The sequence below is a fragment of the Trichosurus vulpecula genome, chromosome 8, assembly GCF_011100635.1.
Source record: "Trichosurus vulpecula isolate mTriVul1 chromosome 8, mTriVul1.pri, whole genome shotgun sequence".
NCBI classification, from domain to species: Eukaryota; Metazoa; Chordata; class Mammalia; order Diprotodontia; family Phalangeridae; genus Trichosurus; species Trichosurus vulpecula.
In genome coordinates this window covers 229,434,238-229,448,902 of record NC_050580.1, presented here as the reverse complement: position 1 = coordinate 229,448,902, position 14,665 = coordinate 229,434,238, and the positions used below count along the sequence as shown (strand labels likewise).

Here is a 14,665-nt window from a genome sequence, read left to right as displayed (position 1 = left end):
TAGAAGTTTTTTTCATGGTAGCAAAAAAATTGGTATGCTGAGGGGCTGGTCATCAATTAGAGAATGGCTGAATAAGTTGTGGTACAAGATGGTGACAGAATACTTTGGTGCTGTAAGAAATGATGAAGGGCATGGTTTCAGAAAAACATGGGAAGACTTATATGAATTGTTACAAAATGAAGTGAGTAAAAATAGAACATAGTACACATTGACAGCAGTGTTGTAATGACAATCAACTGTGAAAGATTTAGCTTCTCTAATCATTATTATGTATTGTTAACATTCTATTAAGCAAGAAGAAATGTCTCTTTGGAATCTTAACATCTTCTAAAGCTACTGAGGGAGACAAATAAGAAAAGCAGAGTTGGGGAGAGGGCTGGTTCAGTTCTGAGGGATTAAAAAAGGAAAATAGAAAAGATGGTAAAAGGAGGAATACACAATAGTGTAGAAAGAAGTTTTCTATTTTTCATTATTGAAGTGTGTAAGAAGAATACAGAAACATGAAAGGAATAGGGATAGCTGGCATAAGATGAACCTCACTTTTATAGGAAATGGAATAAGGAGGGTACAATACATACAAATACAGACAAAATTTGCATAGAAATATGTCAAACTCAGTAAGAAAACAAGTAGGAATTGGGAACAGGGATTAAGAAGAATGTGTAATATATGAAAAAATAGTCAAAACCAAAACAAACTTTCTGATTTTAAAGGAGGATTAAAATGGGACAGAGAGGAAAAAAGGACTAAAATCTAATGGGGTACCTTAAGTTGCTTCTTAGACAACTGGGAGCAAACTAATATCAATGTAATGAGACAAGAAACCAGAACAATTTATACAAAGACAAGAATACTAAAGAAAACACTTTTGAAAGTCTTAAGAATTATAATCAAAGCAATGACTAATCATGTCTCCAAAGGATCTATTATTACCCTCCTATCTGTCAGAGAAGGATAAAATATACATGCTTTCCATAGGATGCCCTCTTTCCCTATTTTTGCAAACAATTTATCTAATGTTGAAATGAATTTTTCTTTGAAGGTTTCATAAGATTCAATTTTAATCCATCTGGTCCTGTAATGTTTTTCTTTGGTAGTTCATTTATTTGCCTTTCAATTTCTTTTTGCTCTGATATATAGGTACCATATTTCCCCATTTAAAAGACGCTCCCATGTATAACACACACCTTAATTTTGGGACCTGAAATTTGAAAAAAAAAAATGTATTACATAAAGTTATTGAACTCAAGCTTTATTCATCATAAAGTTCATACAATAATACGATGAAATTCAAGGACCTTCTGCTCATAGCTTTCAGGCATCTTTTGGGCAAGTCTGGTGTGTATACACATGCTTAGTCTACTCCGTTTCACGAACCTGAAGCACCAATTGTGTCCTCCTTTGAAATCAGTAACTTCTTTTTCATCAGCAATTCTTCCTGCCTCATGCTGAACCATCTTTGTGGACAAAGGAATTCCAATTGCCCTTTGCTCTTCAATACATATCTTCAACTCCCTCTCTAAATCAGGCCATTTTGCCGACTTGCCTCTCATGGCCTTCTTCTGCCACGGCGTGTTCAGTAGGGTTTCTTCTTCCCCTAGCCAGTCTCGTATTGTTTTCTCAGTTGGAGGAGGACCAAACTTAGGTTTAGCAGCATACTTTCCATTCACTTTTGCAAACTGGATCACTTTTAACTTGAATTCAGCACTGTACAAAAATCTTTTCTGAACCATTTCTGGGCAGAACATGGCAAAACGTAACCTAATATACTGGTAACAAATGCGAAACAGTGAGCACAAAGGCAACAAGCGCAAAAAAGTGGGAAATGTAAGTAAAAAAATCTACAACCACTGTATAAGATGCACCCAGTTTTTAGACCTCAATTTTTTCAGAAAAGGGTGCATCTCATACATGGGGAAATATGGTATTTCATATTTTTGTAAATATTCATCTATTTCATCTAAGTTATTTTTGCTAGCAAAATATAATTGGGTGAAATGGTTTCAAATAATTTCCTTTACTTACCCTTCATTTGTTGTGAGTTGTCCTTTTTCACTTTTGACAATGGCAACTTGCCTTTCCTTTCCTTAAAAAAATAAAGGTTTTCTAACTTACTGTCTTTTTCAAATAATTAGTTCCTAAAATTATTTACCAATTCAATGTATTTTTTTTTAATTTTCTTTCTCTCTTCTTTGATTTTTAGAATGCCTATTTTTGTGTTTAGCTGTACTTTTTTGATCTTTGATTTTTCTAGTTTTAACAACTATACGCCATAAAAAATGAGAAGTAAATGTAACAAAATTATAAAGATCAGGCAGAACTCAAATGAAGAGATATGAGAAAACATACACCCTCACCCCCCCACCCCCAAAAAACTTACTCTTTCATGGAAATGAGAGGTCCACAGGTGTTACACATTGAACATTTTCATACTTTTTCAATATATTGTGCTGCTGATTTTTTTTCCTCTTTGAAAAAAAAAATACTATTTGTCATATGGGATGCCTCTCTGAGGGGTAGAAAAGGAGGGATAATTGGGATAACTATGATGATGTAAGAAACAGAAAATAGCAATATAAACTTATTTTCTTAATTGTAACCTCCTTGAGGGCAAAGACTGTCTTTTTCATATTTGTATCCCTAGCACTGAGCACCATGTAAAAACATATTAAGCACTTAATAAATGTTTGCCTGACATTTGTATATTCTTTTCATGTCTCACTTAAATGAAAATATTAAATTCCTCCCAATTCTTCCTCATTTCTTCTATGATATATTTTTTCCCTTTTCTCTCTCCCCTTAAAGTCTAAATATGGAACAAAATCACCCCTTATGTCCTTTTTAAAATCTTCCTTTTCTACTACCTCTTTGACCCTAAGAAGACGGTACTGTCAAAGGTACTGATGAGGGTACAGTCTCTGAGAACCCCCTTGAACCTGATGGGAGAGAAAATATAAAAATTCTTTTTTTTTTAAATTTCTGAAATAAGCAGGGGCAATGAGAGGATGGGATAGACTTGGGATTTAACCTTGTAGGAATGTGATTACCTAACTCTCAGGAATTCAGGGCCTGAGGCAATAAATATGTGTGTGTGTGTGTGTGTGTGTGTGTGTGTTTGTGTGTGTGTCTCTCTCTCTCTCTCTCTCTCCCCCCTCCTCCCCCCACCCTCCCTGTCCCTAGTATAGAGTTGTTACCAAAAAGGTCCACATAGGGTTGTTTCTTCCCTGCTCCAGGAAGCCCCCTCCCTCTTTCCTCATTGGTCCTCTTTACCTTAGCCAAATTATTGCCACATCAGCTGCTAGTACTAAAAAAGGAAATTTTTTTCAGATTGGCTATACTCCATTTCCTGGTTCTTTGTCTAGTTTTTCATGCCTACGTTGCAAGCCCGCCTCCCAGCCAATGGAGAGGAGTGATAGTGGTAGGCGGGAGTTTTCTCGTTGGTGAATTTGCCTTTGTGATCTGCCTCCCTCCACTAGTTCGTCCTAGTGGAGATGACACCCAGTTCTCGTGAGATTTGTAAAATAAAAGTAATTCCTTTTCTGTCCCTACCTGAGAAGCCTCTGTGAATTATTGGGGTACTCAGCTGGTCTCACCACCCCACACATTTAATAAACTTTGTTTTTCTTTGGCTGTGAGAAGGCTCGAGTCAAATTCATTCAGCAAGACCCAGCATGTTGGTATTTTGGGGTTTCAAGCACCCCTAAAAACCTATGGTTCCCTATCTCATCATTTTGGTTTAATCTCATCAGTACCACTAGCCTCCCAGCCTGACTTACACTCATATGATATAAACAATCTGTTGTCAAATCTTGTTTCTATTTTCATAATATATGGCACATATGTTCCCTTCTCTCCTTTCACATAGCCATAACCCTATTTCAGGTCCCCATAATTTCTGGCCTGTACTATATACACTTCTAACTGATCTCACTTCCTCAAATCTCTAATCACTCCAATCTTTCTTCCACTCAGTGGCCAAGTTGATTTTTTCTAAAGCACAGGTTTGTAGTTTTGGAGCATGCTACCCATCTCCTGAACAGTAAAGTGATAAGACTCAAAATGTAGAACGAGACACATTTTTTGGACATAGTTAATGTGGGAATTTATTTCACTTCACTATGTATATTTGTGTAACAGCAATCAGACTTTTCCCAGTTCTTCCCTTTTGGGATGCTAAGACTACCAAGTGCCCCCTTTGAATTAGTGGGAAACCTTTTGCTATCTTTGTCTTGGAGTATTTCTCGGCACCAAGGCAATCAGGAGTCATTGACTTGTATGTGATGCGATACTGGGGATGGGGAACTTTCACACACCCAGCCTGGGTGAGGTCAGAGCCCTCAGGGCTCCGAACAGGATATAATTGAGGGGAACTTGGTGTTTGACTTTTGGGGCTCACTCATGGAAGGAGTGCTGAGACTCTGGGCAAGCTATTGTATCTGGCCCCTGCCTTTGCTAACGCAGACCCATTGGTAACTATGTATTGTGATTTGATCAGACAAGGTCTGTCAGTTGATGTTTGTAATTTCTGTTTGTATTTGCCTTGAAGTTTTTTTCCCCCTGAATTAATTATATATACACACACACACACACACACACACACACACATATATATGTGTATATATATATGTATATATATGTGTATATATATATATGTGTGTGTGTGTGTGTGTGTGTGTGTGTGTGTTTAATTAAACTGAGATTGTTAACCCCTTAAAGTTACTTTCCTTACTAAAGCAGATTGAAGAACCTGTGTTAGCAGCCCTTCTGTATGCTGGTGTCTTACACAGCCACAGTAGCCACTAGCAAGCTACAATTTGCTACAAGGATTTTCTTTTTCTTTTTTCAATGGTTAGGGAAGTTGGAAGAGAGAGAAATGTTTTCTAACTGAAAAAAATGCTTAAATAAAAGGTAAAGCATATATCTGACCATGGCCCTACTTCCCTTGCCCTACAAATCAATGAGTTCCAGTGGCTCCATATAACTTCCAGAATAATATATAAGCTACTCTAATTGCCATTTAAGTCTCCTCACAACCTTTCCAGGCTTCTTACACTTGAATCCTCTCCATGAATTCTAGGATCCATCTCCATTGACCTACTTCCTCTAAAAAAAGATTCCACCTCCCACCTCTGTGCCTTAGCATTGTCGGTCCCTCATGACTGAAACACATGCTCCTATTCGTTCAAAAGTCTGGTTGCTACTGCCTCTCTTCTTGTGGATATGGTAATCTGATCACTGTTAGAATCCTTGCTTTCTAGTCTATCTAATGGCCCACACAAGTTTTAGTCTCACCCTTTCTCCATCTCCTCCTTGAACTTTAAAATTGCCTCTTGTGGACCTGCCAAATCCTACCTGGTTATCATAGATTGTACAGGTCTCAGACTTCCTGCTAAGTTTCCTGTGCTGCTTGATTGCTGTGATGGTCCTGACTTTTGCTTTAATGGTGATAGTAATACCAGTTTCTGTCCTCTTTTAGAGTCCTCCAGTGCTAGGGACATCTGGGCACCAAGCTTGCCTTATTTCCTGTGTGGCATCAATAAAGGCTACTGGGGTATGAGTTTCAAGTATCTTAAAAGGTCAGAGGTTAGCAGATATCTCCTGATTATGTCTCCCTATTCAAAGAGCTATGGAGGCTGGCTTTGTCCCCTGCATCTCTGACAGGAGAGGGCTGAGATCCTGTGGGCTTTAGGCCCCCAGTTTCCAGTGCTATTTTCCTCTTCTCCACTCCCTCCCCCCCAACACCTTATCTCTAGTCAGAGCAGTCAAGGGCTTCTAGCAGTCTTCTTGTGTAATTCTGGACTGGATGGAAGAGCTTGTTGCTACTTCTCTTTTATTTTCTCATTATTCTTTATTCTGCTGAATTTTTATAACTTTTCTGGAATGTTTCTGGGACATCTGAGCTCTTATAGGACATTTCATGGAGTAGTATTACCCAGAAGTTGTCATCTTCTTTTGAAAAGCAAACACAACAATTTTTATTTCTACAGCCACAATTACTCAAAGATTAATACAGGCTGTACATGAGAAAATATGTCCCTAGGGGGTTATATTGTAGACCTGCAATTCTCTCATCTCTAAACATTTTCTTAAAACTACTTTTCTTGGATAAGCAATAAGCAATTTGCTTTGCTACATTTCATTATTATTTTTGAAAGCCTACATAGGACTACCATAAGAACTGAACTCAATTAACAGTGTTTAGTAGATAAAATTCAATCCACATTAATTATTAATTTAAAATAATTCCTATTTTGAAATAAACTAATTTTAAAAGTTTAAATTGAATGAAAAATATTTTCATTTCTCTCAGCTACTCAAAGGTTAAGCTAGCCTACGCTTTGTCAACAAAATGTATTTTCAACATTCCTAAAACTGAACTATCAATATTGGTGACATATCACCTTAAAATCATTTAAAAGACACTCAAAGAACTTAAAGAACAATATCTGACTCCTAACAGACACAAAAGTACGTTAAAATTAAGACTGGCTGAAGAGAAATACTGTTAGGTTCTCTCTTCTCTGTGTGAGTTGATGCTCCATTGATGTCGAGGATCTTATACATCTAGAAAGATAAGAGAATTCTGACCATTCTGAGAAAGCAAAATGACTAATTCTTAAAAGAAGAACTGTGCATATATTGTCTCTATTACATTACTTTCCATTATCATATCCTCTAATATTTTGTTGATGCAATATATTTACTGAAGTTCTACATCATTTATTTTTGAGCATCTGTAAGGCTAGTCCTTTAGCATCCAGATCAGAAAACTTCCCTCCTACAATAAAGTCATATATCAGAAAAAAAAGCAAAAAACTCTCCTGAGAGTCAACCTAAAACCTAATGTGAAAAAGTTTAAATAAGATGATACAATTAAAATCTTGCACCACTCAAAACAAGAAATAAAAGTTTTCTGCTCATATGCTCTTAAACATCCCCTCTAAAAAATTCAGTTTTTCAGTCAGTACCACATCTTATCCCTACCACATCTATATAAGAGATTTCATAGACTTATTTTATTTCAAGCCAAGTTAATTAAAATTGGGCCAGTCAAATGTTTCCTCACAGACTGACAAATGGAAATAGATACAAATAACCATAAACTTATGCTGATGGATTTGAGAGATGTTAGTAAGGTGAGATCTTAAATATTGACAGTACTTCAGCCTATGTACAATAGTGAGTTTTATTTTCAGAATAATCAGACTCAAATAATACCACATCAACAACACAATGAAATGTGTAGTCTGAAGTTTGAAATTCAATAATTGGGTTGTAACTCAAGCAATTCTCAACAATTGTATTGGCAACCAAAAATGGGCTCCTTAGCCCTTAGTCAACAAGTGCCCTTGACTAGTTTGGCTTTTTCCCCTGAACTGAATGCTGTTTGTATGTTGGACTGGAGTAAGCTTGTCGGCCCCTTCACCTTGCTTCCCTTGCTTAAGCTGATGGAAAGAACCTGTGCTTTCCCGGTCAACCCCTTCACCTTGCTTAAGCTGATGGAAAGAACCTGTGCTTTCCCCGGCGTACCTTACACCCCCGCAGAAGCTGGATGGTTAAAAGCAGCTCCCGTTGGAGCCAGAGGCTGCTACAGCTATAGCTGTAGCAAAATCATGCTTCCCCCTCTATGGTAAAAAGATTACCCACTGGCCTGAAGTCTTTGTTCAGCTTCCTCCCGTAGGTCAACTCTGCTACTGGCAGTTCCTGCTTCAGCTGTGGCTGTGACTGTGGCTATAGCTGTAGCAGCCCCTGGCTCCAACGGGAGCTGCTTTTAACCATCCAGCTTCTGCGGGGGTGTAAGGTACGCCGGGGAAAGCACAGGTTCTTTCAATCTGCTTAAGCAAGGTGAAGGGGTTGACCGGGAAAGCACAGGTTCTTTCCATCAGCTTAAGCAAGGGAAGCAAGGTGAAGGGGCCGACAAGCTTACTCCAGTCCAACATACAAACAGCATTCAGTTCAGGGGAAAAAGCCAAACTAGTCAAGGGCACTTGTTGACTAAGGGCTAAGGAGCCCATTTTTGGTTGCCAACACAACAATCTATAATAATAATAATAAACATTTATATAGTGCTTACTATGTGCCAGGCACTGTGTTAAGTGCTTTACAATTATTATCTCATTTGATTCTCACAACAACCCTAGGAGATAGGTGCTATTACTATCCCCATTATACAAATGATGAAACTGAGGCAAAAAGAGATTTAAGTTATTTGCCCAGGGTCACACAGCTAGTAAATGTCTGAGCCTACATTTCAACTCAGGTTTTCCTGACTCCAGTCCCAGCTGCTCTATCTACTAGACTACCTAGCCCATACAAGTGACTTCAAGTGAATGCAGAATTATTATATAATAGTTGCTTTATGAAGAAATAAATAGTAAAGCAGTATAGTTTAAGTTACATGTATTTATTATATACTTACTTTAGTATTATATACTAAAATCTATATATAGAAATGCAAATTTTATTTAGCATTTAAGTTCAAAATTTTTTAATGCTAGAAAAGATAAATAAACAATAACTGACTTTATCATTTTATTTCCACCTTAATTGAGGTTGATCAGTGCTTGAGTTCAGAAACAATGATTTAATCCAAACCATTAATTTATTAGCTAGAGCAATTCTTTTATCAGTGAACATTTTTATCAGTACAATGCTTGAGTCAAAGGATGATTCCAAAGCCTCAGAAAATAAACTAAGCATATGAAACTGTGGAATTTTCCTTCTTCCAGCAACATATCACACTTCAATTTTTCAAAATTGGTATTCTAGGATCTTATTCAGCAATTAAGGGTGGCATATTTTCTTCCTTCCTCTCTGTTCTCTCCTTCCCCTCCTAATTACAAACTCTAGGTTATGTACTCATTCCATATATCTCTTGAAAATCTTTTATAAAATGACTTAGAATAGCAAATGAAGCTCCACATACCAGCAGTCCATTTTTATTAGTTAATAGCTATTTTAATATAATAGTTAGCTAGAAAAGAGCAAGCCTACAAAGCTAGAGTCCTCACTGATGCCCAAGGTTGTCAAATCAGCTTCTAGAACTAATTAAACTTGTTTATTACTAACTCGGTCAGGTGTCAGGGGTGATGAACAGATGCTTTTTCACGATGTCAGCAACCAGTACATCTTCAACCACTAATCCACAGCCATTAAGAAATATCATGCACATATTGTCACAATAGGAGGTTTTCTTCCCTCCCCCCCCCCCACCCCCAACTTACTATAGACAAAGAAACTCCCTTAAGTATGTAATCGCTCTATCCGACTCCCTTTCCTTCCCTCCCCTTACCTTCTGTCGGTCTCACTGGAGCTCTCGCACAGCAGCCGGTCTCAAGAGCCCCAGGAAAGCAAGCGATTCGGCTTTTGTTAAAGTCTCTAAAAAGGGAGACAAAACTTTGCTGCCAGCACGACAGTTCAGGGAGTAAGGCCTTTAAAAGAAAACAAATGAGGAACAACCTTAGCGTCATTTCCATATGTAAGGGGTTGCTCATACAAAAGCAGCTTTTTCCCCCCCAAGAGATGCAATCTGCTGCCCATTCCCCAAAGCATCCAGTCCCATTCCCTGTTTTCCTCCCCAGGTAGTAGCCAGGCTTAAAGCTATCCCCATAGGAAATCCCCTTTCTATCCTCTTTCCTACCTAACCACCATTAGTCCAAACCTTAGACGACAGCAACTCTTGATTTCCCTTGAACTGTGATCCTCTTCCACAGTTGAGTTTCCTGAAGCAGTGGCACAGACCCATAGCCTCAAAAGGGAAGTCCCGGGTTCGTCCCTAATTCCATCCCCATACACAAAGATGAACCTCTCGAGAATACCAAAACTCGATGTCATGCGCACCCCCATTAGCCCCCCAGCACCCACGCTCCGAGATCTCCATACTCAACCCCAGCCAGTCCTCAAGGCTATGGGCCCCAGAAGCACTCAAGGGCTTGGTGACGGGGAGGAGGGATGGGGGGGGAAGAAGGCACGAATTCCTACTAGTCCTAAATAAAACTCGGTCCAACAAGCCGATTTCTCTAAACAGAGCGCAACACCAAAAGAACTCCAGTTTTGGCATTGGGGAGTCGTTTCCACCCTATGCTTCATTCAAAGCCTACTTACCCACTTTCCGGCTCTGCAAGCAGTTTCTGCTCCACAGAGGCCCAGCTGAGGCTCACTTCACAGACTAAAGTAGCTCAAACGCTCCCCACCGTATCGGAATTTCTTACAATTAGGTTCTGCGGTAAACCGGAAATCTGGGACTGTGCAAAGCAACAGGTTAGTTTCCTCTCCGAATGCACAGACGCCACAGTAACGACCTTAACTTCGCTTCAGTATACCCTTACCAAGGCTGAAGAAGCTGTACTGTGAGATTTGGAAACTCTGGGTAGGAAGAAAGCAAATCAGAGGAAGTGGAGCCATGCCTGATCGAGTGACGGAGACACTGGGACTCCTCCTTCCTGCGTAACACCGCCTCTCTACTCCACGAAGGGAGAGAGAGCCGAGTTAATGCTTTGTGTTGGATTACCTGGGAGTCCGAGATTCTTTTTTTGTTGTGTTCTAGGAAAAACTTTATTTTTATGTGTTCCCGATAGGGCTGGAGGAAATCAAAGAAAAGCGTGCTGCATTTGGGTACTGCTTTGTTTCAGGGAAGATAATTTGAAGTTGAAAACCGTGGATTTGCACGTAGGATTCAGAATGCCTTATCCCTGAAAAAAGAAGATTGTGTCTCAAGACGCAGCTGTTTCCAACTGCTCCTTGGGCACCCGTTTTCCCTCCTTTTCTTTCATTGTTCCTGAGAAAATATTTATAAGTGCTTAGCGCGGTGCCTGGCGCATTGTACGCTTTTTACTAACTATATGTTCCTTTTCCTTCTACCTTTCCCCTTAAAAAGAAAGTCAGGAGTTACATATTGTCAAATAAACACGTTCACAAATGTAATGGTAACATTAGTTCTTTGGTATTTTTAACTGTATCCAATGTCCCTATAAGCGCCCACTTTGGGATGCTATCCCATGGAAACAACTACTTTCAGGTTCCAAAGGTGTACTCTGTGAGTATTCACTTCCAAAACTATAGATCTCCAAGCCCCCACAGTGTGGGTAAGGATTAACAATCTATCTGTAGAAAGGATTAAATAAAAAAAAAATAAGGGTTAGATCAAAGCAACCTACTCTTTGAACCTACACTTCTTAATAAAACACAAGGCACACAAGAACAGGAGTCCAATATAAATCTTAACTCCAGAAGTACAGGGCCTACAAGCCCAATGTCTTTTTGTGAAACCCTCTTTACATCTCAGTTTTTCAATTGTCATGTCTCTCTGTCTCTGGACTCCTCACTTTTTAACACATATCCAATTTGTTGTCAATTCCACCTTTCCCTGTCTCTCATATATTTGTGTATCATTTGCTTCTCTACACTGATGCTACCACTACCTGAGTGTAGGGCTTTATCACCTCCCTCCTGGACAACTGCAATAACCTCTGGTTTGGTCTCCCTTCCACAAGTCTCTCCCTATTCTATTACATTGTCTGTTCAACTATTAAAGTTGTCTTACTAAAGTGCAGTAATAACCATCTCTCCCCCCTGCCCCCCACCCTATTCCATTAAATAACATCCAGTGATTCCTTATTGTCTCTAGGATCAAGCATAAATCCTCTTTTTGGTTTTAAAGCCCTTCATAAACTGGCCCTTTCCTGCCTTTCCAGTCTTCTTACACCTTACTCCTCTCCATGTACTCTATGATCCAAGAAGTACACTGGTCTGGCTTTTCCTTGCACAAGACATTCCATTTCCTGACCGTGAATTTTCACTGGCTGTTCTCCATATCTGGAACGATGGTCCTTGCCACTACCTCCTGGTTTAGCTGGTTTCCTTCATGTCAGCTAAAATCTTACCTTCTGCAAATAGCTTTAAAAAATTAGTCTTTTCTCTCTTGGGTGCATATCACAGTGATTGGTACATAGTAAGCAATTAATAAATATTTTTTGATTGTCTGACAATGGGTGAGGGGGAAGGGGATTAATCCTCTCTTTTCCCCAAAGAGGGGACAAGATAATTTCTGTCTATTCGCTCATGCCTTAAATCTCCCAAGCCAAAAAATTCTCTCACTCTGACTCTAGGGTTTAGCTATTTAAAACCCTTTAAGGATATTTAACCAATAAAATTGCTCCTTTATGACTAAGTCAGGAAAGTGTTCATACTTGCTGTAAAAAAAAGAAAGCAGGATGTTAAACACTCAAGCATGCTAAACATAAACAATGTCTTGTTTCTTGAACAACAAGGAGCCCCTGTCACTAGATCAAACAGTACATAGTGGGGAGTAAAGTGTAACAAGACTGGAAAGATAGGAAGGAAGTAGGGTATGAAGGGCTTTGAATACCAAACAAAGAATTTTCTATTTTATCCTGGAGGTGATAGAGAGCCACTGGAATTTATTGAGTAGAGGAATGATATAGTCAGCTCTGCACTTTAGGAAAATCACTTCGATTATTTGAATGAAAGATGGGAGAGAATTGAGGCAGGCAGAGAAGGGAAGCAGGCAGACTCACTAGTAGGCTATTGCAATAAGGCCTGCACTATGATGGTGGCAGTGTCAGAGGAAAGACAGGCATTGGGGGGGCCCATATACAAGAGATGTTGCAGAGGAAAAATCAACAGGCCTTGGCAACAGATTGGATGCGGGTGGGTGGAGGATAGAGTATGAGGTCATAAGGACTCCAGGATAACTCTTAGATTGAGAGCTTGAGAGACTTGAAGATGGTGTTGACCTCTACAATAATAGGGAAAGTGGGAGAGGAAGGAGGATATAAAGGGAAAAATAATGAGCTCTGTTTTAGACATATTTAGTTTAAGGTATCTCTTGGATATCCAGTTTGAGATGTCTGAAAGGAAAATGGAGATGTGAGATTGAAGGTCAAGATAGGTAGGTTCGAGAATCATTGGCATAGAGATAGTAATTAAATCCATAGGAGGTGGTGAGATCAGCAAGTAAAATAATAGAAAGGGAGAAAAGAAGATAGCCCAGGACAGAACTCCAGACATCTATGGTTAGAGGGCATGTTTCGGAGTTCCTACTCAGCAAAAGAGATTGAGAAGTCTTGTAGGAGGAGAACCAGGAGATATTGGTGTCCCAAAAACCTGAAGAGAACAGAATTTCAAGGATGAGAGAGTGATTAATAATGTCAAAGGCTGCAGAGTGGTCAAGGAGAATGAGGACTGAGAAAAGGCCACTGGATTTAGCAACCGCAAGATCAATGGTAACTTTGAAGAGAGCAGTTTCAGTGAAATGATAAGGTAAGAAGCCAGATTGTAAGCAGTTAAGAGGAGAATGAGAAGAGAAAAAGTAGACGGGTCTATTGTAGATGACCTTTTCAAAGAATTTAGCTACAAAGGGCAGAAGAGATGTAGGATGATCATTAGCAATGATGGAAGAATTAACTGAGGGCTTTTTTCAGGATGGGGGAGACATGACTGTGTTTGTAGGCAGCAGGGAATGAGCCAACATAAAGGGAGAGTAATAGAGGAGGGGACAATTTGTTGGAGGAGATGAGATTGTTGTGGTGTAGGGGTCTTGGAAACTCTGAAATGCAAAGGTAAAGGGTGTGGGTCTGCCTTGAAAGAATTCAACCACTCAAGTCTTCTTTCAGTCCAAGTAGTGAGTTTACTAAAACACCAGTTGGGCAAGATTCCTAATGAGTCTGTGCTGTTTGTGATGCCAATACATGTGGGCTAGATTTTAAGAATCTGAGCATTTGATGAGGATGAAATTGATACTTTTATACAGAAAGACTGTGAGAAGATCTAAATGGGATTAAGGACTGACAAATAGCCTGGGGTGGGCCAGGTGCAGACAATGGAGGGAGTTAAGGAGCTGGAGAGCCACAGTACAGTTAAAAGCAGTTAAAAGGATTATCAACTGGGTGCCTCAGGTGAATGCCAGGGATTTGGGCCATGTGGGTAAGTCCAGGGTCTTTTAGGTGTCTATCATTAGTGCCCCACCAAGGCAAATGCCAGGGACTGGTTGTATGGGGAATCAAGATGGGCTCTTAGCACTTATGCAACCAGGTGCCCTTGAAGAGTTTGGCCTTTGTTTCCTTGATTAAATTAGGAGCCCTTGATGACCTCCTTGCCTCAAGGGAAAGCCTAGTTTACATGGGTTTGAGTGACATGTTTGTGACATCAGAGGCTTTCAGACTACGTGGGTTTAAGTCGCATTTTTGTGACGATTTTAGGTCATGTGGGTGAGTCGAATGTGTGACTCACCTTTGACCCTGAACAAGACATATAAACCCAGAGGTTGGCTCTCTCTTTTGGAGCTCTGAGCCTCAGTAAGAGTGGTGCCTGACTCTAGGTTAGCTGTTGGCACTAGCTCCCCGGCTTTGATGTATGCATTGACAAAGCACCTCTGACTACCAGACATTCCAGACATTCCAAGGCAGTGCTCCCCTTCCCCTCTCCTGTTCCCCCTCCCATTTTCTTGAACTGTAGTAGCTCTCTACTTCCCCCTATCCCAACAAACTGTATATAGACCAGACACACAACCTGGCTCACTGCCTGTATTAACAAGGCAATAAACACAACGATGATAATTATGAATATGCCTATGTAATTCTGTATCGCAAAGTGTGAGAGATTCTCCATATAGAAGGTAGAAGAAGTAAAGCACACTTTCCTTTTC

The 14,665-nt window shown here is 39.7% G+C and overlaps 1 protein-coding gene across 6 annotated transcripts in view; it reads right to left on the bottom strand.

The window, feature by feature from the left end:
- NIN (ninein) overlaps positions 1 to 10,402 on the bottom strand; it is a 229,254-nt gene extending 218,852 nt beyond the window's left edge. For 4 of the 6 annotated variants that reach the window (XM_036734515.1, XM_036734517.1, XM_036734514.1 and 1 more), the window contains exons 1-2: positions 10,105 to 10,389; positions 9,293 to 9,431 (exon numbers count right to left, since the gene is read on the bottom strand). The gene's annotated coding sequence lies outside the window, so the exon portion shown is untranslated. Of the gene's footprint in view, positions 1 to 2,025; positions 2,087 to 9,292; positions 9,432 to 10,104 lie in introns of all 6 variants that reach the window. The other 2 variants (XM_036734513.1, XM_036734512.1) reach the window with 2 other exon arrangements.
- Between the last annotated feature and the right edge of the window lie 4,263 nt (positions 10,403 to 14,665).